Genomic DNA, 22,738 nt, shown 5'->3' with positions numbered 1-22,738 from the left:
TTCTTACCTTTGAGGCGGTTAATTTGAAAAATTCTATTTGACAAGCTGCCATCTTTAATGAACAGAATATCGTGCTGTTATCTTGCGGGTAATTTTTACGTCACAGCTGTCATCCACCATCTTGCATTGCTAACCTTAGTGCTGCCCTCTTTAGCTACTTACCTTTGAGGCGGACTATTTCAAAGAATCTATTTGACAAGCTATCATCCGCCATTTGCATCGCAAACCTCATTGCTGCACTCTTTAGTTGAAATGTGGTAGCGGATAATTTGAAAAATTCTTTTTGACAAGCAGCCATCTTTATTCAACAGAGCACCGTGCTGCCATCTTTAGCTACCGCTATCTTATATCGCTTACCTCGGTGCTGCACTCTTTAGTTGAAATGTGGTGGCGGCAAATTCGAACAAGTTAAATCATACATCGGGGGGGGGGGCTAGAGTAAGCACGTGCTGCATTGATGACGTCATCGTGCATGTTTAGACTTGTTCGTTTTCTTAAGAGTAAGTCGGTGTAAAGGATGTGGTGGCGGCAAATTCGAACAAGTATATACATGCAACGGGAAAGCTAGAGTAAGCACGTGCTGCAGTAATGACGACGTCGTGCATGTTTAGACTCGTTCGTTTTCTTAAGAGTAAATCGGTGTATGGAATGCAATAAGTACAACATTTATGCGATTAAATATTTTTTTTCAATCTACTACAACAGTGTTCGTTTTGCTGCTGACGAGGTTGGTATGCTTCTTAACAACGTATGCTTCTGAAATGCCTCCTACAACATTTAAATTAAACAAAACATTTAGAAATATATTATACTAAGTATGTTATGCTTTACAGAGAAGATCATACATACACTTCCTACCTTGTTGTTATTCCTTTTCGGAATCATCATCATCATCATCATGAGGTACTAAAGAAAGTTCATTCATACACTGTGTACAGTGTTCAAACCTCGGATTTGGTTCATCCCAATCATCATCACCATTTTCTCCTCGATGCTTGTAATGTCGTTGACAAGTTCTGCATAAAGCTAATTCGATCGACATCTTACTGTGTGGAGGAAGGATGTCCCGAAAATTATGTACGTAAGAGGCAGCGTACGTAGATAAAAATCCTGGCGGTAAGTATGGAATAAGATGTTTTGACATCGAGGTTCTATGTTTATAGAACATCTTAATAGCCTCACTCACTCGTGTAAGATAAATAAGATGTTGCGTGTGAGCATGCAAACAGCATGCACATTTACAGTTTTATTCCATAGAGTACGATGTCGAAGCACACACTAATGTAAATGATAAGGAGCTATTCTTATTTATAATCGCGTAACAATATTCGTTAGCGGATGGTAAGTAACATCACTCATATGAATAATAAGACAATAGGCTGCTGTGTTAGCAGGAATGTTTTCAGACGTTTCAAATTCTAAACGAATATCAACTGGAGATTATTTTATAGATTCTTCATGATAAGAGCAGTGTATAACTACAATCGGTGCTTAAATTCTTGTGGTGTAAATAGCGGACGATCTTCTTTCTGATAATACGAGGATTGAAATTTACAAAACATATCATAGAGCATCCCAAACTTAATTTTCTCAAAGTTAATGTCTATGTTTTCGTAGGGATACGTAATTCCGTTGAGATATAGTCTAACGTGTCTTAATTTACAGTGATCAAACAGTGAGCTATCTTTTTCGTGATTGAATTTACGATTAGTTTGAAATCCAAAAATAATATACAAGGGCTTCTCAGTAAAACGTGATGTTTTAACAGCCCAGATATGCTTGTTTGTAGGTGGTAACACAGGATATTCATGCAGTTCCCAACTTCGAAAACGTATAGGTAATGGTGTATCATTTTCTACAATCTTCAGCAATCGAAGTTTTTCACGAGCAGATAAGGTTACATGTGGAATCCTCCACAGTATACGATGAAGTGTAATTTTCAATTCTACTGGTGTTTCTACTGCTTTAAGAGAATTGTAATCACTTCGATCACGGATTAGAATAAGCTCTTCTTTTGCGTTGATTATAATACGTGTAAAGTCTTCTGCGAATCCAAAAATATGTTTCAGTGATAACATACCCGTAAAAGTTCCATCCTCATTAATCATTCAGTTGTTAGTAGCTTTTGGACACCATCCTGCCATCCTCAAAAATTACTTTCTTCATCACAGAAAGAAGGGTAGAGTTTCATTGCACTTGTAATATCAACATTCTTCGTTCGATCTATTTCAACATTATTTACTTCATATCGCGTTTAAGAAAAGAGAAAAGCTAGAGCATGGTTGTTTAGTTGTGATGTGCTTAGTCCACTTCCATCCGACGTTTCTAGTCGTCCTTCAATATAGAGGTAGCTTTCATGTGGTAAGGTGTATACATCTTGCTGATTAATAATAAAATGAATTTCGTCATTGTTATTTAATCCAAACGTAAAAGGTTGATAGGAATGAAGCTCACTTCATACTACACCTTCACGAGTTTCTACTGTATTCGTAATGTCTAGCATTTCTTCCATTCTGTTGTAGTAGTGTATATCCTAAATCTTGGGGTATCTGCTTATGGGTATCTGTTAACTCGATGAGTCTCTGCACACATGTAGAATGTCTTCGGAATGTACACAGTGTTTTATAGATGTTTTTCATACTGGTTTGAGATGTAGTTTGTAAGCTACGTACGCGTGCCGATCTGAATGAATAAGCTAATTATGTTTATTTACAAGTCTAAGAGTAATGTTGCTAATGTGTTTTACAGACACAGGATGATAAAGAACACTGCTGGTTTCTCACAAATAGTATATCCACGTTCCTCTGTAACAATAAAGTCGTGCAGGACGTGTGAAGTTTGTAGATTACTATTCAAGTCTGTAATAATATTACAAGTAATGTTCACATGATAATCATCGAAGAGTGTTATAGGTTGATCAGACTCGTAACGTACGTTCGGTAGGAGCTCCCTCGATGAAAATCCAAGCAATGGTCCAATCGAATCAGGTTGTGATTTGAAGTCAATCTTAAATGATGATTCAATAACACATTTATTTGTAATGTTGCTTATAGTGATTGAGAACTTGTAATTATGATTACTAAAACTATCTTCTCCAAACTGATCAATTAACGTACTTTCAATATAGTCATGAATATCGTCTACTGAATAACTACCTGAGGGTAGTGTTAGCACATACTCATCGTAATAGAACTTGTTTACACCATCACGCACATTATAGATTTTATTGTAGCTTTCAAACGATACTAGTCCAAGACTATGCGGCTGATAGCTAAGTTCGATTGGTGGATTAAAATAGACGGTTATTTCAGGTTCTTCTCCACGTACAGCAAACGTTCTTTCACTGTTCGTCATCATGAAGACACTAATGCACTTTCTCTACTGTCTGGGTTTGATATAAGAACATAAGACATAATCGTCCGCACATGCGTTTTGCACACGGTTTTTATTGTAAACAATGTCCGCACTGCTTCCGAAATAACGTATGAGCTCAAAAGGAGGAGGTAAGTCTCCATAGCTATCAAAATGCCATACTTTAGATTTACGTTTTACATAAGCAACGTAATGAGTTCCAGGTCCACGACTGTCGTCCAAGTTAATTACGGCACTTTCACGTTCACGTGGGCGCGCTGGTAGTTGATCGCGCATATACACTCCTCGAAAATAATGAATTCCTAGTTGTTTAGTAAACGTAAAAACTTCATCATGCGTTAGAGCTCGATATGGCAGTGCATTCAGTAGACGTTCTTTGGAGAAATGTAGATACCAAGCCCTTTCTTGTATGGCGCTAGCTTCATGTTCATACCTTTGCCTCGTAACGCAATTGCCTCCATCGTCTTGTTATGACGTTCACTCTCTTTCAACTGTTGTTTCGCTTCTTCTACATCTTTGACAGTTCTCGCTACAGCACTAGCACCACCTAGCAATGACCCTAAAGCTGCTAAGCCAGCAAACAGCGCAGGAAGAAATCCTCCTCGTTTTGGTACAGGAATAATTCGTGCACGTTTACTAAATATTGCTCTGCACTTTGGAGAAATTCTCGCTCTTGCTGCGCGTAACGCCTTAGTAATAGATACACGAGGATTGTATTCCCCTCGAATAGCTTTTTGCGCAGCCTTTATAACATCTTTCCATCCAACAGTTTTTACTTTCTTCTTCTACTTCTTCATGTCGTTTGGATATCGTTGTTTCACCATGCTGGACACGACTTTACTAGTCAAGAGCAAATCATAAACTAACCGTTACCTCTTGTTTCGTTTAATATATATATATATTACTATTACGTACTTTATGATTCAGTTATCATGAAGATTATAAAGCAGCAAGACACGCTACCTGTTACCGACATTGTGCCACATCTCTTACCTAGTTCTAGTACAACTACAAGAAAACGTCATGGAACGTTGTTTCCTTTTACTGTTCGATGTATTATATCAGGTCCGTCGAGATGCGGGAAAACAAATCTTTTACTCACACTTATTACTTATGTAAATGGTGTACGCTTCGAGAATATTTACGTTTTCGCAAAGTCACTCTATCAGCCGCCATATACTATTCTACAAACTGTAACGCACGATCTAGTTAAAGATGGAATAAGATATTTTAAATTTAATTCGCATGAGCAAGTACCATCACCAGACGATGTGCTTCCTAATTCTCTTATGATCTTTGATGATGTCGCAACAGAAGAGCAAAACGTTATTCGTGCATTCTTTAGTATGGGTCGGCATAAATATGTTGATTGCATCTATTTGTGCCAAACCTATTCTCGTGTGCCTAAGCAGTTGATACGCGATAACGCAAATGTTATTGTGCTTTTTCGGCAAGATGAGCGCAACATGCGACATGTGTATAACGATCATGTTAACACTGATATGATATTCGATGACTTTAAACGTATGTGTTTTAAATGTTGGTCATTACACCGTTACAGATTTTTAGTTATTGATAAAGAAAGTGATGTACAGCATGGACGATATCGCATGGGTTTCGATCATTTTATATGCATTAACACAGAATTACAGTAACTACTTGATTAAAAACCATCATCATGTTAACATCTAGCAAGGAGATCACAAAACATATCATCCAAGCTCGAAACAATATTCGACGGAAATTTAAGGAGCTTAAACGTATTCAAGCAGACACGGATTTATTTTTAAAAACACAACTAAGTACACCACTCAAAGAAATTTTTAATTCTACTTCATTACCGCAGTCTACTTCAAGTTTTGCTTCTATGCAAACATCATATCATAAAGAGAAGCATGAAGAAGAAAAGCATGAAGAAGATAAGGAAGAGAAGAAGCAGGATGTAGATCAAGAAGAGGAAGAGGAAGATAAGGAAGAAGAAGAAGAACTTAATGATACTGAAACATACCATATTGCCCCAGGGACTTTTATTTGCATATTGCGCAACACTGTGGAGGCGTCAAATTTGAAAGACTTTGTTTGCGAAGTGGCAAGCAAACGGCTTTGTGCTGGGCCGCGCCCTGGAAGAGCGGCCGATAGCCAGGTTTGAATCGGCCTGTGGTTTGAAAGTTTGAACGAGGCTGTGGGAGTGTCGCGGCGTCACCTAACGGGCGGCGAGTTTGAAAGGAGCCAATGGCGAGCTGTGAAAGCGAGTCATAGAGAATTGCGCGGGGTTGCTAACTTCGATCATCACAGTGCCGACCTATTAGAAATAAGGGTGAAATCTGATAAATAACCCTGCTCCACGGTTTCGATACGCCTGATGAGTAGTAAATGAATTTAGACTTCTTTATCTGTTCATTCATCGGCTAACTTCTACATATATATTCGTGTGGATAGGTTATAACGGTTGTGGGCTTTGTCCTGAGAAAGCGGTTGAAACCTCGCGCTATAGCCAACAGGGCCACCCCCTCTTTTCGGAACGACGCGGGTGGGTCCATAAAACCAACAGTGGCTTGGGGAAGCGGGTCTGTCCTTTGTGAGGTGTCCGTGTTACAGAAGGTAGTCTCCGCACCAGTCGAGATCGCCATTTTCTTTGTCCGATATCAAAGTGCTACAGTGACGTTATTTCTTCATGATTGCTATATGAATATTATATACATAGAAGCGTGCCCAGACTACAGTAAAACGTATCACCCTGGTGTGAGTTACATTTAATAAATACGGGAGTTACAAGTCCGTATATGTGTATTTACCGCTACGCGTGTGACGCTTCGCTCTTACATCAAGTGCGGTAGGTACCACGTATGTGTGAACGCGGTAAATAAAAGGGACGATAGCTGTGCATACCGGGAAGATTGTCGTGAACTAATTAGCTGTATTACACGCCAACGTTTCGGGTCGGTTTCGCGATCGCGGAGAAAACGTGTTCGATCGTATCGTAATTGCTCTTGCATACGGACGGATCCGGGGCGCATTCCATGATACTACGACTCTGATCAAAGAATTGATCTTTGTCCAATTATGTGTGCTAAGCAATATCTCCTTAAATAGTGTGCGCGTATGCAATTGAGCAAGTGTAGTGTTAACCTGTTTTCCATTCATTGTAGGAGTGTTATCTGCAAGGACCATCATGGAAGCTACATGTGTAATTCATATCTTTTGTAACGCCCTCAAAGAGGATATGATGGCCGAGTAATCTCCTGACGCTGCAGTTGTGCGGATGGTGTGATTGCTGAAGACAACAAAGCTAAGTGGATATGTCGGATTTTTAAGCATGTGGGTAACATTTGAGGTCAATTCAGTTTCATCCAGTTTTTAGGGTAATATTAACGGTCAATGTCAATTTGCTAACGATGAATAATTATGTTATCAATAAAGCAGTGGGAGATCCAGGGCAGCATGCATGCTAGTGCTCTTATTTGTTGCTGTGATTCATGGTTAGTTTAGTTATGGGAAAAAGGGTTGTAAATAGGCAAAGTTAGGAGTGCGTGTGCATGCATTTTTTTATCCTTTCAGAGCATTCCAAGGTGTATGTGTTGAATGATAGGAAGGTGGATAGTTTCGTCATTAACGAGGCCAGGCCGCCTTCTCTTTGTGGAATAATTATCAGAAAAGACCAGTGTAGGCCTCTTATATTTCATCTGTGCGCGATTTCAGATATATATTCGCTGCCACAGGAACGCCACGACGTCGTCGTTGGGTAGTTAGGTTCTTCTAATGAGCAGAGACGACAGTAGATCGGGGTGGAGATTATTGCGAGGGTTGAGAGGCTGAGATCGCCTGATATATGACGCGGAAGTCAGATATGGATTTGAATGCCTGTAAACATGGCAAGGAAGGGATGTTAGCAGGGCAAGCTGCTTTAAACAAGGATGGGCTTGGATATGCCCGCAGAGTAAAGAGATAGAGTCGAGAATCGAACTCCCGAGCCGCTAAGACGGAAGGCCATGTGTAACGTTTTCCTTGAGAGCGATTTTTGCGGTATATGTATTGAAAGGTGAAGAAGAGATGTTTCTGTTGTCATAGAAGATTTTATAAACGGGAGAAATAATTAGTTTACGTAATAAGGCAGCAGTATTTAAGAGAGTAACCTTCTTTTGTTGTGTTAGCAAGTCTGGCTGGGATAGCCGTGAAGGAAGCAATTACCTGCACCCCGCCAAGTGTAAGCTGCACCCCGTTTGCCTGGAGTCCTTTGCGAGGCAGTATGAATCACTTTCCAGCTGCGTTCCGCTCCCATGAAAAGTGAAACTTACCACTAGTCAAAGGGGAATGTCCTGATCGCCCTGGCGGACAGGGGCGTGCCACTAATGACCTGGTGATGAGGAAATGCTCTGACTGCATGTATATATTTTCTTTATATTGTAATTATGCTGTTATTTTACAGGAGCTGTGTTTGTACACTTATGTACCTTGTATCGAAGTGCCTTGTCGTATCTGTTGTCAGTGTGTTGTGTCCTGACGAATTAATCTTTGTCTCTTAAATTTAGCCCGGAGCTAATTTTCTCTGGTGGTATGCAGCTTCAGGCTGGTTGTTTGTGACAGATCGGATCTGTCAGTAGAATCTGTGTAGTAGATAAGTTAGGATCCCTGGAATTTCCCTTATTAGGATTAGTAATTTTGTATATGTAAATAGGTGTATTATGGAATGAAACTGGCGTGACTTTCTCATTTCGAAGCATAGCTTGTGGACGGTCATAATCGAAATTCCCCTCGGGGAAATCGGCATATTCACTTGGCGGCGTTGCCTATAATTAACGATGTAGAACAGGCCAAGACTTAATATTTTGTTCTGTTATAAATTATTTGGTCGGTATTTGGACCGACGTATTTCAGTAATGTAATATGTAGTTGTTCTTAATGTGCACGGCACATTATGCTTTTATTATGACAGTTTGCGTCATGTTTTATTGTAGTTTGTGGAATTTCGATAGAATGAATATTAATTATGTGCTCTAGTGAATAAATCCATTTTACCCCTTTATCTGTCTCTTATTCACAACAAATGCAACTGCTTCCCATTCATATACACCATTGGTGATTATTTTTATAGAAGTTAGATTAAATTCTCGCCCTAGACCGAACGTAACCACGAAGCTCTAACCGACTGAGTCTGGCATTGCGATATTGATGGATGGGAACGGTTCATTTATGGCGCCCAACGTGGGGCGATTGTTATTTGGGCGGCGTCAGGTTCATTTCTGGCGCGATGCAACGTTGAGCGATTGTTATTTTGGCAGTTGTCTTATGTGCAGCGCCCGGTTCATTTTTTTGGTTGTGATGCGCGACTTTGTAGGCCTTGTGTAGGAGTATATAGTTCGGAATTTTGGGAGTGACCAGAGTGGTACCCAATATTTAAGTTAGGTAGATAATTCCGAACAGGCGCATTATAGATGACGAAGCCTGAGATTCTTGCTCGATACTCAGACGGAGTCATGGGAACTGGCAACCTAGCGTATTAGACAATTGAGTCTACAGTCCGGTATTCGATTATACTCATGTTAGTATACGGATACGAGAGGGCGAGGTTTCCGTGGAAATCGTATATTGTGTGAAAGTCTGTAATTCCTAAATATATAGATATACGTTGGGTATATATCGGCATTAAATTGAATTTTTATGTTAATGTTAGGATGTGAATAAGAGCATGATAGCCGATGATAGAGGTATGTCAAATAATTCAGTGATTCCATTGGGAACTCGAGAACTAGGAAAAGATTTCTCACTTGAGGCAAGTAGACGATGTGTATCCCTCAGATAAACTCGCCTATGGACATGACCTAAAAGTTTGTTCTGTGTAACAGATTTGTATAGCCGGAGATTTTAATTTTGTTTTTATTTAGATTAAGATAGGGACCCGAGTCAGCCTCAAACTCGGAGGAAACTTGTAAGTACAGTGGTATCATTGTCAAAGATTGAAGGTGTATGTATCATTGTTGTGGGAAGTACAATCCTTTAATCGGAGATAAGATGCAAATGTGGTTAAGCATTGATGTCTAATGCATATATTTGAGCCCAAATTAGCATAGACCTACATTTCTAGTAAACGGTTGGGGCTACATTGTAATTATCTTTTTTTATTATTTTTTTAATACACGCGAGGATTTCTGATTATTTTATCGCGATATTATGAGCACATGATAAGTATTCGTTAGGCAGATTCTGCATGGCGAATTTGTGAAGCCAGACTGCTTGTGTTTTTTTAACGTAAATGGCAGAAACTGGAAATTTTCTATATTAATATTAAAAATCTTGGTTCTACATCTAGAGACTCTCACACCGGAAGCATAACTGCGTAGTCGCATTCGTATCGAATATTATGGCTGTAACCCTCGCCGATCTTTTGGCGAAAATGGAGTTAGCGGAACAGGAAACAAGAAAACGTGAACAGGAAGCACGGGAGCGTGAGCATGAAGCACGGGAGCGTGAGCAGGAACGTATGCAGCGGATTGCGGATAAATTGGACTCGGTAGCTGCGGAAGCTGTGAGACGCGAACAGGAAGCTGTGAGGCGCGAGCAAGAAAATATGGCGAAGATCGCGAACAGACTTGAGTTAGTAACGCTAGAGGCCGAGAAACGTGAGCATAAGAACGTGAGTGAACTTACGGCGAAAATAGCACAGGGTAACGAGAAGCTCGAAGAAAAGTTAGAAACAGTTCAGAGGTGTTGTCAGGAGGGGATGAATCGATTAGAGAAACATATCGACGCGATAGAGGTTCGAACCGAGGAACAGATTGAACGAATGCAGAAAACCGTTGAGGAGCTAGCAGGGAAAATATCAGATGGAGACGAAAAGACAGACCAACGGCTAGAAGAAGTAACTAGTAGGTTAGATGAGGCACGGACAGAAATCGGTAAAAATCGGAGCGCAATAGAGCAGCTTAGCGCTGAAAATGAAACGAGGCTTTCATCGTTCTCGGAAGAAATTAAGAATCAGGTTGCCGAAGGGCAGCAGAAGAATGAAGAGAAAGTGGACTGGAAGTTATCTGAGACGATAAAGGAAAATGATGTCAAGTTGAAGAACCTGGAAGAAAGAGTTACGCGGGAGGTCACGGATCGAATCGCGGGTAAAGGCGAAGAGATTAAGAAGATAATTCTGGCGGACAGGGAGAACTCCAGAGCCAATATCAATGAGGTTGGTGCGACAATTGAGATATGGGCAGAACATAGTCAAAAGAACACAAACAAGCTGGCAAATGCAGAAAAGGAAATTCAGCACTTGAAGGATAAGATAGAATTAATCGACCTCAGGACCAGCAAGGAGATGGACAAATTGAAATGTTCAATTCAGCAGAGTCATATCGAGAGAGCTGCTAGCGACACCAATTAACCAGCGATGATGACCGATATAATTCACTTATCCCGCCCAGAAGAGAGAGCGTCCACTCCAAACGTAACAAATGGAGCGCCGATCTATAATATATTCCGTGCGTCGCCCGAGGAAAACCGAGGAAATTTAGTGGCATGGACGATAGGACTCCTAGAGCTTTTCTTCGTGAGATAGATGACTTTCTATCAGACGCAGGGGTGCCTCCTGATCGAAAATTACGTACAGTTGAAAAATTTTTGTCCGACACCGCCATAGAATGGATGCAGGCCTTCAAATATACGTTTAGCACATACGAGGAATTTAAGGTGGCTTTTCTCCGTAAATTTTGGGACGTTTCCTTACAGCAAGCTCTAAGGATGGAGCTATACGCTAAGAAATATCCGGCGACGATTCCGACGAGGTTTTCGAGTTATTTTGTGTCTCAAGTTATCAAATTCAGAGACCTTGATACGCCACCGTCCGAGTCTGAGATGGTCGCGGCCATCGCGAGGCAATTACCTCTCGAAGCGCAGAGAACCCTTATCGCGGCCAACGTCAAGTCAGCAGCAGAGGCTGAACGGACGTTGCGTCAACTTGACTTTACTTCGAGCCAGTCTCAGCCAAGAGTTAGACATACGGAAACAGTTCATATGGTAGATGTATCTAAGGATAGCAGCCCGCCGCGCAAGATAAGGAGAGGAGGAGACGTCCAGAATTCCGGGACACAGACTACGTCACGGGAAATACAAGGAGACGAAAATGGGCAACCACGGAGAGACCAATGGAGTTCTGCGAGTAATCATGACAACAGGAGAGGACCAGGAGGCAATTGGAATAGGAATTACGACAGAAGCCGAACTTATTCATATGGAGGAAATGGGCGTGCCTACAGGTACCGACCACGAGGATACATGACACAGAGACGTCCGTATAACCGAGGGGACAATAGGAATTTTCGTAGCCGTCCTAATGAATACGAGCAGGGACCAGGTGATAGAGAGAGACACCTAGAATCTCAATGGTATCTCTCCGAGCTCAGAGAAAGACAACAGCCCAGCGGACAATGGCAGACTGCTATCCAAGAAGAAATGGCTGGTCAAGGGCACGGCGCGGAAAGTATTGAGTACCGTAATTTCCGGGAGGCTCAACACAATGGACTGAATCCCCATGCGCCAGACTTTAACGCAAGAGAGAACGGAGCTAAAAAAAAGCTCAACAGTGGAAGGGGAAGATAGACTGAAAACGGGAGAGAAGAAGGACGGTGACCGGTGGGTCACAGTCTCGGTGGATAGCTGGATAATAAAACCAGATGACTTATTGGAGGAGAATGAAAATCTGAATCAAAATTATTTACGAAAATTACCTGTAATATATATTAGACTAGGAGGTCTTCGCGTCAGAGTTTTAGTAGACACAGGCGCCACCATAAGCGTTGTCTCACAAACTTTGATCAGAGAATTAAAGAGAAAAATGAAGGTTCCTATTATACCGATATCAAGGTTGAAGGTTCGAGGCATTGTACCCGACAGGACTACGATTTGCAAGGAGCAGGCCCTACTGGAGTTGGAAATAGGACATTCTACAGTGTCACATCCTTGTGTCATTTTGCCGCGCATGGAGTACAATTTAATTCTGGGAACCGACTTCTTAAGTACTTATAATGCAGTGATTGATATGGGGTTAAATAACATCAACTTTCGGATGGAGGAGCTACGTGAGAAGTTGCAACTGAACCAAGCGGAAGAGGAATTTAGTGAAGAACAGATCTGGACGACCGTGGCAGATGAAGGAAATGAAGATGATTATTTCCCGGCAGACTGGATCACCAATTGTGAAGAACTTAAAAAAAGTTTTGAGGTTATGATTGTCAATTTAGAAAATGACGATGAGGAGGCTAAATTTAACCAGTTATTGCCTACCAAGGAGGTCACGCGTGGAAAGCTACGGGAAATACTGGTGAAACATAAGACGGTGTTTGGTTCTAAACCTGGTAGAATACCAAATTATGAGTACAAGATTGTCGTGAATGATTGGGAGCCCTTCAAACAACGTCCCTACCCTGTACCGGAAAAATTATTTCCACAGGTGAAGGAGATTATTGATGATATGGAAAGGAACGGCGTTATTACTAAAGCTGCCAGTCCGTTTCTTAATCCAACCCTGGCCGTGCATAAGGCAAATGGGTCTCTTCGCGTTTGCCTGGATGCACGGGCTGTGAATAAGCGCCTAGTCCCCGAGTACGTTCAGCCACCCTTGATTAAGGACCTATTAAAGAAGTTTGGAGGGATGGAGTTCTTTGGAACTGTTGATCTGACGGCTTCGTTTCACCATATCGTTTTGGACCCAAGCACGAGTATGCTAACTGGCTTTATGTTCGACAATCAAACATATATTTTCCAGAGGTTGCCCTTTGGCCTGGCTAACTCAAGTTCGGTATTGATAAGGGCTTTGGAGAGCAATCTTAGTCCGGCAGTGAAGGAGTTTACGTTAAAATATATTGATGACATTATTTTTTGTTCCAAAACCTTAGACGAACACTTGAAGAAAATTGATCTTTTGCTGGAAGATTTAAACCGTTGTAATTTTAAAGTGAACCTTGAAAAATCACACTTCTGTCAACGAAGTACACTATTTCTGGGCCATGTTATCGATGGAGAGGGGATTAGGCCAAATCCTGTGAAAATTGCTGCCGTACAAAACTTCCCTAAGCCGACTCGAGTTAAGCATATCCGCCAATTTTTAGGATTATGTCAGTTCTTTGCGGAACACTGCATAGCATATACGGAGACAGTCGCTCCCCTGCAAGAACTGTTGAAAACCAACAATCGGTGGAAGTGGACCAATGTTCATGATGAGGCATTTCGCCAGACTAAAGCCATGTTGGCTAACGCAGTCAAGTTAGGCTACCCACAGTACGACAGACGTTTCTTCATTCAGACAGACGCATCAGGTGTTGGTATTGGAGCCATCCTCTTCCAAGAAACGCCAGAGAAAGAACATAAAACGACTTATCTTGCCTTTATGAGCCGAAAACTCCGACCCCACGAGTTGAAATGGACGACCACGGAGTTAGAGATGCTATCCATCGTCGTAGCTCTAACTCAATGGCGGAAGTATATTTACGGATTCCCGATCACAATCCGGACGGATCATAAGGCCTTGACGTTTATTCAAAAGTCAAATGTAGCTAGTGATCGTATTTGCCGATGGTCGTTGTTCATACAGCAGTTTGACCTAACCTTTGAGCATTATCCTGGCAAACTCAATGTGGTGGCTGACGCCTTAAGTCGAAACCCGAACCCCGAGGAAGCAACTATAAATCTCGCTGTACTAGGTGAAGAAGATCATACTATCCTTAATCGATTACCCGAACTTAAGCAAGAGCAGGAGAATTACCCACCTACCCGTCTCATGTTGGATTATTTTCGAAAGGAGATAGAACCCGGTACTGCCAGATTCAAAGATGCCCAGAAGAAGTCTTCATCTTATCACCTATTTAATAATCTCATCCATAAATTCATTGACCAGGACCATACTAAATTTCGAATTGTGGTTCCGCCCACGTTTCAAATTGATTTGATATGGCTAACTCACCATACTACCGGTCACGCAGGAATCGAGAAGGTGACAGCAGTACTTCAGGAGACATTCACATGGCCACGGATGAGGCGAATGGTGCAGCAGGTCCTGCGCACTTGCGATAAATGTCAGCGGGTGAAACCAAGTCCCTTCTTATTGAAGCAGGCTCCTAAACCAATTTTGCCTACTGCCCCGAAACAGCTGTTCGCGATCGACTATTTCGGGTCGTTACCTGCTAGTCGTCGCGGGATGAAGTATATACTTGTATGCCTCGATGTATTTTCCAAATTCGTAGCCTTATGTCCTGTACAAAAGGCAAATACACGGTCAGCTCTGAATCAGATTAAGAATAAAATTATACCCAAGATGGGTAAGCCTCAGAAAATACTAAGTGACCACGGGCCACAATTTACCTCTCCCGTATTCAAGCGTGAACTTGAAAAGCTAGGCATCCAGCACGTACTTAGCTCGATACGACACCCAGAATCCAATCCTAGTGAGAGAATAATGAGAGAGATCTCTAAATATTGTAGACTGTATATTTCAACGGAGCACTGGAAATGGCTGGATGTTGTACCGATTATCACAGAAAGTATCAACACGACGCGCCACGAGTCTAGTGGCCAGATCCCGATGGTCTTACAGCACAACGAATATCCGAATAGAGCCTGGCATAGCATTATTCCGTGTCCCGTTGACCCGCGCCCCTCACTCGAGATGTGTGTGAGAGAGACGGCCGAGTAGTTGAGGAGCCAGGCCGAAAGAAGAGCACGTCGAACAAGAGGGAAACGCTTTCATCGTCCTCTAAGGGTCGGTGAATTAGTATTGGTGAAGCGACCGAGAAGTTCGGATGTGTCCGCCCGCTTTTATCACAAGTTCGCGGAGTTGTATGTGGGACCTTATCGTGTAGTTCATGACTACGGGAATAATTCATATCGGGTCCGCAGTATGGACGGTACAGTGGAGAAAACTTTTAACACATCCAATCTGAAGCCCTACCATATACCGGGACAAATTAGAATCGATGAAATTCCAGAGGACGACCTAGAAGAAGACGACGACGACGACGAGGAGATTGAGGATGAGGCACGTGAAGGAGAAGGAGAAGAAGAAGAAGCGGACGGAGAGGAGGAGCAAGAAGTAGAGGCCGAAGACGTGAACGTGATAGCAAGTGAAGAATTAACTCACCTTCCGTCGCGAGAATGTAGTCAATGTGAAGGCAACGAGAGGAAATTCCAAGCTTTGTTGGAGATATACTGCGAGGCCAGGAAGAAGAAAGAGAGCCTACTCGCGGAACGAAACCTCCTATTAGCACAGATGTGTTAGATGAAGCACAGTGTTGATATAATAAAAAAAATATATGACTCCATTCTGTCTCCACATATTTTTTTACGGGGTGTTGGGAGAATGAAACATATATTGCCCCAGGGACTTTTATTTGCATATTGCGCAACACTGTGGAGGCGTCAAATTTGAAAGACTTTGTTTGCGAGGTGGCAAGCAAACGGCTTTGTGCTGGGCCGCGCCCTGGAAGAGCGGCCGATAGCCAGGTTTGAATCGGCCTGTGGTTTGAAAGTTTGAACGAGGCTGTGGGAGTGTCGCGGCGTCACCTAACGGGCGGCGAGTTTGAAAGGAGCCAATGGCGAGCTGTGAAAGCGAGTCATAGAGAATTGCGCGGGGTTGCTAACTTCGATCATCACAGTGCCGACCTATTAGAAATAAGGGTGAAATCTGATAAATAACCCTGCTCCACGGTTTCGATACGCCTGATGAGTAGTAAATGAATTTAGACTTCTTTATCTGTTCATTCATCGGCTAACTTCTACATATATATTCGTGTGGATAGGTTATAACGGTTGTGGGCTTTGTCCTGAGAAAGCGGTTGAAACCTCGCGCTATAGCCAACAGGGCCACCCCCTCTTTTCGGAACGACGCGGGTGGGTCCATAAAACCAACAGTGGCTTGGGGAAGCGGGTCTGTCTTTTGTGAGGTGTCCGTGGTACAGAAGGTAGTCTCCGCACCAGTCGAGATCGCCATTTTCTTTGTCCGATATCAAAGTGCTACAGTGACGTTATTTCTTCATGATTGCTATATGAATATTATATACATAGAAGCGTGCCCAGACTACAGTAAAACGTATCACCCTGGTGTGAGTTACATTTAATAAATACGGGAGTTACAAGTCCGTATATGTGTATTTACCGCTACGCGTGTGACGCTTCGCTCTTACATCAAGTGCGGTAGGTACCACGTATGTGTGAACGCGGTAAATAAAAGGGACGATAGCTGTGCATACCGGGAAGATTGTCGTGAACTAATTAGCTGTATTACACGCCAACGTTTCGGGTCGGTTTCGCGATCGCGGAGAAAACGTGTTCGATCGTATCGTAATTGCTCTTGCATACGGACGGATCCGGGGCGCATTCCATGATACTACGACTCTGATCAAAGAATTGATCTTTGTCCAATTATGTGTGCTAAGCAATATCTCCTTAAATAGTGTGCGCGTATGCAATTGAGCAAGTGTAGTGTTAACCTGTTTTCCATTCATTGTAGGAGTGTTATCTGCAAGGACCATCATGGAAGCTACATGTGTAATTCATATCTTTTGTAACGCCCTCAAAGAGGATATGATGGCCGAGTAATCTCCTGACGCTGCAGTTGTGCGGATGGTGTGATTGCTGAAGACAACAAAGCTAAGTGGATATGTCGGATTTTTAAGCATGTGGGTAACATTTGAGGTCAATTCAGTTTCATCCAGTTTTTAGGGTAATATTAACGGTCAATGTCAATTTGCTAACGATGAATAATTATGTTATCAATAAAGCAGTGGGAGATCCAGGGCAGCATGCATGCTAGTGCTCTTATTTGTTGCTGTGATTCATGGTTAGTTTAGTTATGGGAAAAAGGGTTGTAAATAGGCAAAGTTAGGAGTGCGTGTGCATGCATTTTTTTATCCTTTCAGAGCATTCCAAGGTGTATGTGTTGAATGTTAGGAAGGTGGATAGTTTCGTCATTAACGAGGCCAGGCCGCCTTCTCTTTGTGGAATAATTATCAGAAAAGACCAGTGTAGGCCTCTTATATTTCATCTGTGCGCGATTTCAGATATATATTCGCTGCCACAGGAACGCCACGACGTCGTCGTTGGGTAGTTAGGTTCTTCTAATGAGCAGAGACGACAGTAGATCGGGGTGGAGATTATTGCGAGGGTTGAGAGGCTGAGATCGCCTGATATATGACGCGGAAGTCAGATATGGATTTGAATGCCTGTAAACATGGCAAGGAAGGGATGTTAGCAGGGCAAGCTGCTTTAAACAAGGATGGGCTTGGATATGCCCGCAGAGTAAAGTATCCTTTCAGAGCATTCCAAGGTGTATGTGTTGAATGTTAGGAAGGTGGATAGTTTCGTCATTAACGAGGCCAGGCCGCCTTCTCTTTGTGGAATAATTATCAGAAAAGACCAGTGTAGGCCTCTTATATTTCATCTGTGCGCGATTTCAGATATATATTCGCTGCCACAGGAACGCCACGACGTCGTCGTTGGGTAGTTAGGTTCTTCTAATGAGCAGAGACGACAGTAGATCGGGGTGGAGATTATTGCGAGGGTTGAGAGGCTGAGATCGCCTGATATATGACGCGGAAGTCAGATATGGATTTGAATGCCTGTAAACATGGCAAGGAAGGGATGTTAGCAGGGCAAGCTGCTTTAAACAAGGATGGGCTTGGATATGCCCGCAGAGTAAAGAGATAGAGTCGAGAATCGAACTCCCGAGCCGCTAAGACGGAAGGCCATGTGTAACGTTTTCCTTGAGAGCGATTTTTGCGGTATATGTATTGAAAGGTGAAGAAGAGATGTTTCTGTTGTCATAGAAGATTTTATAAACGGGAGAAATAATTAGTTTACGTAATAAGGCAGCAGTATTTAAGAGAGTAACCTTCTTTTGTTGTGTGAGCAAGTCTGGCTGGGATAGCCGTGAAGGAAGCAATTACCTGCACCCCGCCAAGTGTAAGCTGCACCCCGTTTGCCTGGAGTCCTTTGCGAGGCAGTATGAATCACTTTCCAGCTGCGTTCCGCTCCCATGAAAAGTGAAACTTACCACTAGTCAAAGGGGAATGTCCTGATCGCCCTGGCGGACAGGGGCGTGCCACTAATGACCTGGTGATGAGGAAATGCTCTGACTGCATGTATATATTTTCTTTATATTGTAATTATGCTGTTATTTTACAGGAGCTGTGTTTGTACACTTATGTACCTTGTATCGAAGTGCCTTGTCGTATCTGTTGTCAGTGTGTTGTGTCCTGACGAATTAATCTTTGTCTCTTAAATTTAGCCCGGAGCTAATTTTCTCTGGTGGTATGCAGCTTCAGGCTGGTTGTTTGTGACAGATCGGATCTGTCAGTAGAATCTGTGTAGTAGATAAGTTAGGATCCCTGGATTTTCCCTTATTAGGATTAGTAATTTTGTATATGTAAATAGGTGTATTATGGAATGAAACTGGCGTGACTTTCTCATGTCGAAGCATAGCTTGTGGACGGTCGTAATCGAAATTCCCCCTCGGGGAAATCGGCATATTCACTTGGCGGCATTGCCTATAATTAACGATGTAGAACAGGCCAAGACTTAATATTTTGTTCTTTTATAAATTATTTGGTCGGTATTTGGACCGACGTATTTCAGTAATGTAATATGTAGTTGTTCTTAATGTGCACGGCACATTATGCTTTTATTATGACAGTTTGCGTCATGTTTTATTGTAGTTTGTGGAATTTCGATAGAATGAATATTAATTATGTGCTCTAGTGAATAAATCCATTTTACCCCTTTATCTGTCTCTTATTCACAACAAATGCAACTGCTTCCCATTCATATACACCATTGGTGATTATTTTTTATAGAAGTTAGATTTAATTCTCGCCCTAGACCGAACGTAACCACGAAGCTCTAACCGACTGAGTCTGGCATTGCGATATTGATGGATGGGAACGGTTCAATACATCACCATCTAAGCGTGTTGAGTTTTTAACTACAGATGTTACTGCTGAAACACCTACTACATCGACGCAAAATCTACCATCTTTGTCTGAGGTTATGATTACACCAGAGTATCGCAATCAGTTTAGAACTTTTATTCAAGATACCTATGGATCTCTCTTTGCACCTTATACAGAAAAACGTTTTACAGGACAAACTGACACTACCTACGGTATTCGCTACGAAGATGACTGTTTCCGGATAGGAAATTCAAATGTTAAGATTAATAACAACAAACTCATTGTAAAATTTGTTACCTATAAACCTACGAAAGGACTCTTAGAACTTCTTTTCTCACGAATACCTGACAAGGATATAATTTTACAAGATGATCTTAAAAAATATAAAGCAATACTTTTTGCTACTGATGGAACACGACGTAATTACAAGAGAACAGAAGCTGTAAATGCGAATAAGAGTTACAAGTATCGTGAGTTTATTTCTAAGCTGTTTCCGACTGCACGTAGTCTTGATGTTATCTACAAGCCTTTGTTGCCGTATGTGGATGTAAGATACTGGAATGACCCAAACTTACTCGTTGAACGATTACAAGTTTTAAGAGCATCGCAAGAGGCTGGTCACACTGGTCACGGATCAGAAATTCTAGAAATAGAAAGAGAACTACGTTATGCCGGTATTATTTTGTAATGGCTCGCCAAGAGAAGATCTCACCTGTAAAGGTAAACATCGCACATGAGTTACATAAACCAGCACGTCGCACCTACTGTCGTAGACGCGTTATTACACGAGGAAAAGATGATCTCTGGCAAGCAGACTTAGTAGAAATGATTCCATATGCCTCTAGTAATAAGGGGTATAAGTATCTACTTACTGTTATCGATGTGTACTCGAAGTTTGCTTTTGCACAACCCGTGCGTTCTAAAACAGCAGCTCAAGTTAAAGAAGCATTTAAACATATTGTTGAAGAATCGAAACGCTGCCCAAGGCTTCTTCAAACTGATCAAGATAAAGAGTTTTACAACAAGGATTTTTCTTCTTACCTCAAGTTACTTGGCATTCAACACTACTCTACGTTCAGCAATCTCAAGGCAAGTGTTGTAGAACGCTTTAGTCGTACACTCAAAACAATGATGTGGCGAGAATTTACAGCGCAAGGTTCATATCGTTGGATTGATCTGCTACCTAGACTTTTATCTACCTACAACGATACACCTCATCGCACTATCGGAACAAAGCCACGTCTTGTTACAAAGAATACACCTCGTATAAATGCTATTCATCTTGTAATTAAAACAGCTGATCCACGTCGCCAGCGCTTTAAAGAAGGTGATTTTCTTCACATCAGCAAACACAAGTCTATCTTTGCAAAAGGATACACACCTAATTGGAGCAATGAAATTTTTCAAATCAGAAATGTTAAGCTTACTAATCCAGTTACGTATTTATTTCGCGATCTCAGAGGGCAGCCTATTGAAGGAGGATTCTACATCGAAGAACTGCAGAAAACAAAATATCCTGATCACTATTTAGTTGAACGTGTTATTCGACGTCGTGGCAATAAACTGTATGTTAAATGGCTTGGTTTTAATAACAGCTTTAATTCATGGATTAATAAAGAGGATGTACTTTAAATCTTATGTGTTTCCTTTAAATCCTCTACGTTTCCTTTCTTCTAAGTCACTAGGACATGCTGTAGGATTAAACAACACCTGTAATATGTTTTGACAATTCATATTTATTTTAGACTATATATACATTTTTATCCTTTGTTTATTTTACGGTTTTTGTCACTCAGTTTTCGTTTTATTACACCAACAACGACAAGTGCTGCTATCTTCTGAGCAGCAAAAGCACTAGGTAATAACACACACACACAGCATAACTTTACGAAGCAGATTTTAACAGCTACACGACATACTCTATGCAGGCAGCATGTAACTTCGTGTCAGGCGAACGTGTTCTAGGGCCGCAGGGGAGATGAAGCACGAAGAGAAGAAGATCAATCACTCTATTGATGAGTCCACGCCCAACATGCTTCCTCATCTTTCTCCCAGCACGTTTCTTCACCTTTTCCTTGTTTACTCTCTCCACAGCCATGATAAGTGTTTATAAGCGAAGACAACTCGTTAGTTTTAGGTCCGTGATACAGTTTAATTAGTTGACATGTACGGCACTGTCTCACAGAAGGTCTTCTACCTAAACTCACGTGTTCATGATGTAAACTACACGTTTGAAGCTCTGACAAAACAGGATCTTGAGTCCACTCACGAGGCACCTTATCCCAAATCTTCTTTTCAGCATTTGCAGCTACATTAACCAAAAATGCCTTTGGTAATGCATTTAACTCTTCTTCAGTAAAAGTGTTTAGTTTCTTTTTGCATGCATAAAACTTTACGATCGCCTTTTCAACTGCGTTACACTTAGTATCTGTTAGAAATGACATGATGTCTTTACTCTACAAATGTTTCTTTTACACTAAGGTTATTTCGACACTGCAGTTTACATATGTTGTTCACTTCCCGGCATGCACTGCAACACAACCAATCAAAGAGCATGCATACATGTTGTAAAGACTGTTTACTTGTTTTTCTACTATGCTCTTTCGGAAGAGTTTTAAATGATGGACACCCCAATTCATTAATGTCGATAATTTCACACGATGATGGTAGAAAATCACGCAACCATTCTTTCTTTTCACAACCCTTTAAAAGAACAAGATCTGCTCTTGACAAATGTGCATTCATCATTAAAGGTAGAAAACGATAAGGTATTCCTTTTTCTTCCCACTTCAAACCTAAATTGTTTTCAATCCACTGAGTCTGCTTTTTATCTTCATCTGTTTGCAAACAGTAAGGGAACGGTGGACTAAATACTAAACTAACAAGTTTTGGTGCCCACAACACACTGCAATCTAACACAGCCACCTCTTTAAACACAAATTTGTTTCCGTTTACTTTAAAGCCTTGCACATCAACTATTCATGTTTTCGTCATGTTTGCACTCCACTCTCTATCACTGTTTCTCGAAGACTAAAGCTTTTAGTCAACGAACGGGTTTAAACATGCACAATAACGTCATCACTGCAGCACATGCAAACTCTTGTTTTTATGATGCATACTTATTGCATTCCTTTACACCGACTTACTCTTAAGAAAACGGACAAGTCTACATATGCATGATGACGTCATCACTGCAGCACGTGCTTACTCTAGCTCCCCCGATGCATGATTAAACTTGTTCGAATTTACCGCCGCCACATTCCTCTACACCGACTTACTCTTAAGAAAACGGACAAGTCTAAACATGCATGATGACGTCATCACTGCAGTACGTACTTACTCTAGCTTTCCCGATGCGTGATTAAACTTGTTCGAATTTAACGCCACCACATTTCAACTAAAGAGTGCAGCACCGAGGTAAGCGATGTAAGATAGCGGTAACTAAA

This window comes from Anabrus simplex, chromosome X (genome assembly GCF_040414725.1).
Source record: "Anabrus simplex isolate iqAnaSimp1 chromosome X, ASM4041472v1, whole genome shotgun sequence".
NCBI lineage: Eukaryota > Metazoa > Arthropoda > Insecta > Orthoptera > Tettigoniidae > Anabrus > Anabrus simplex.
Note: the sequence above shows the minus strand (reverse complement) of the source record.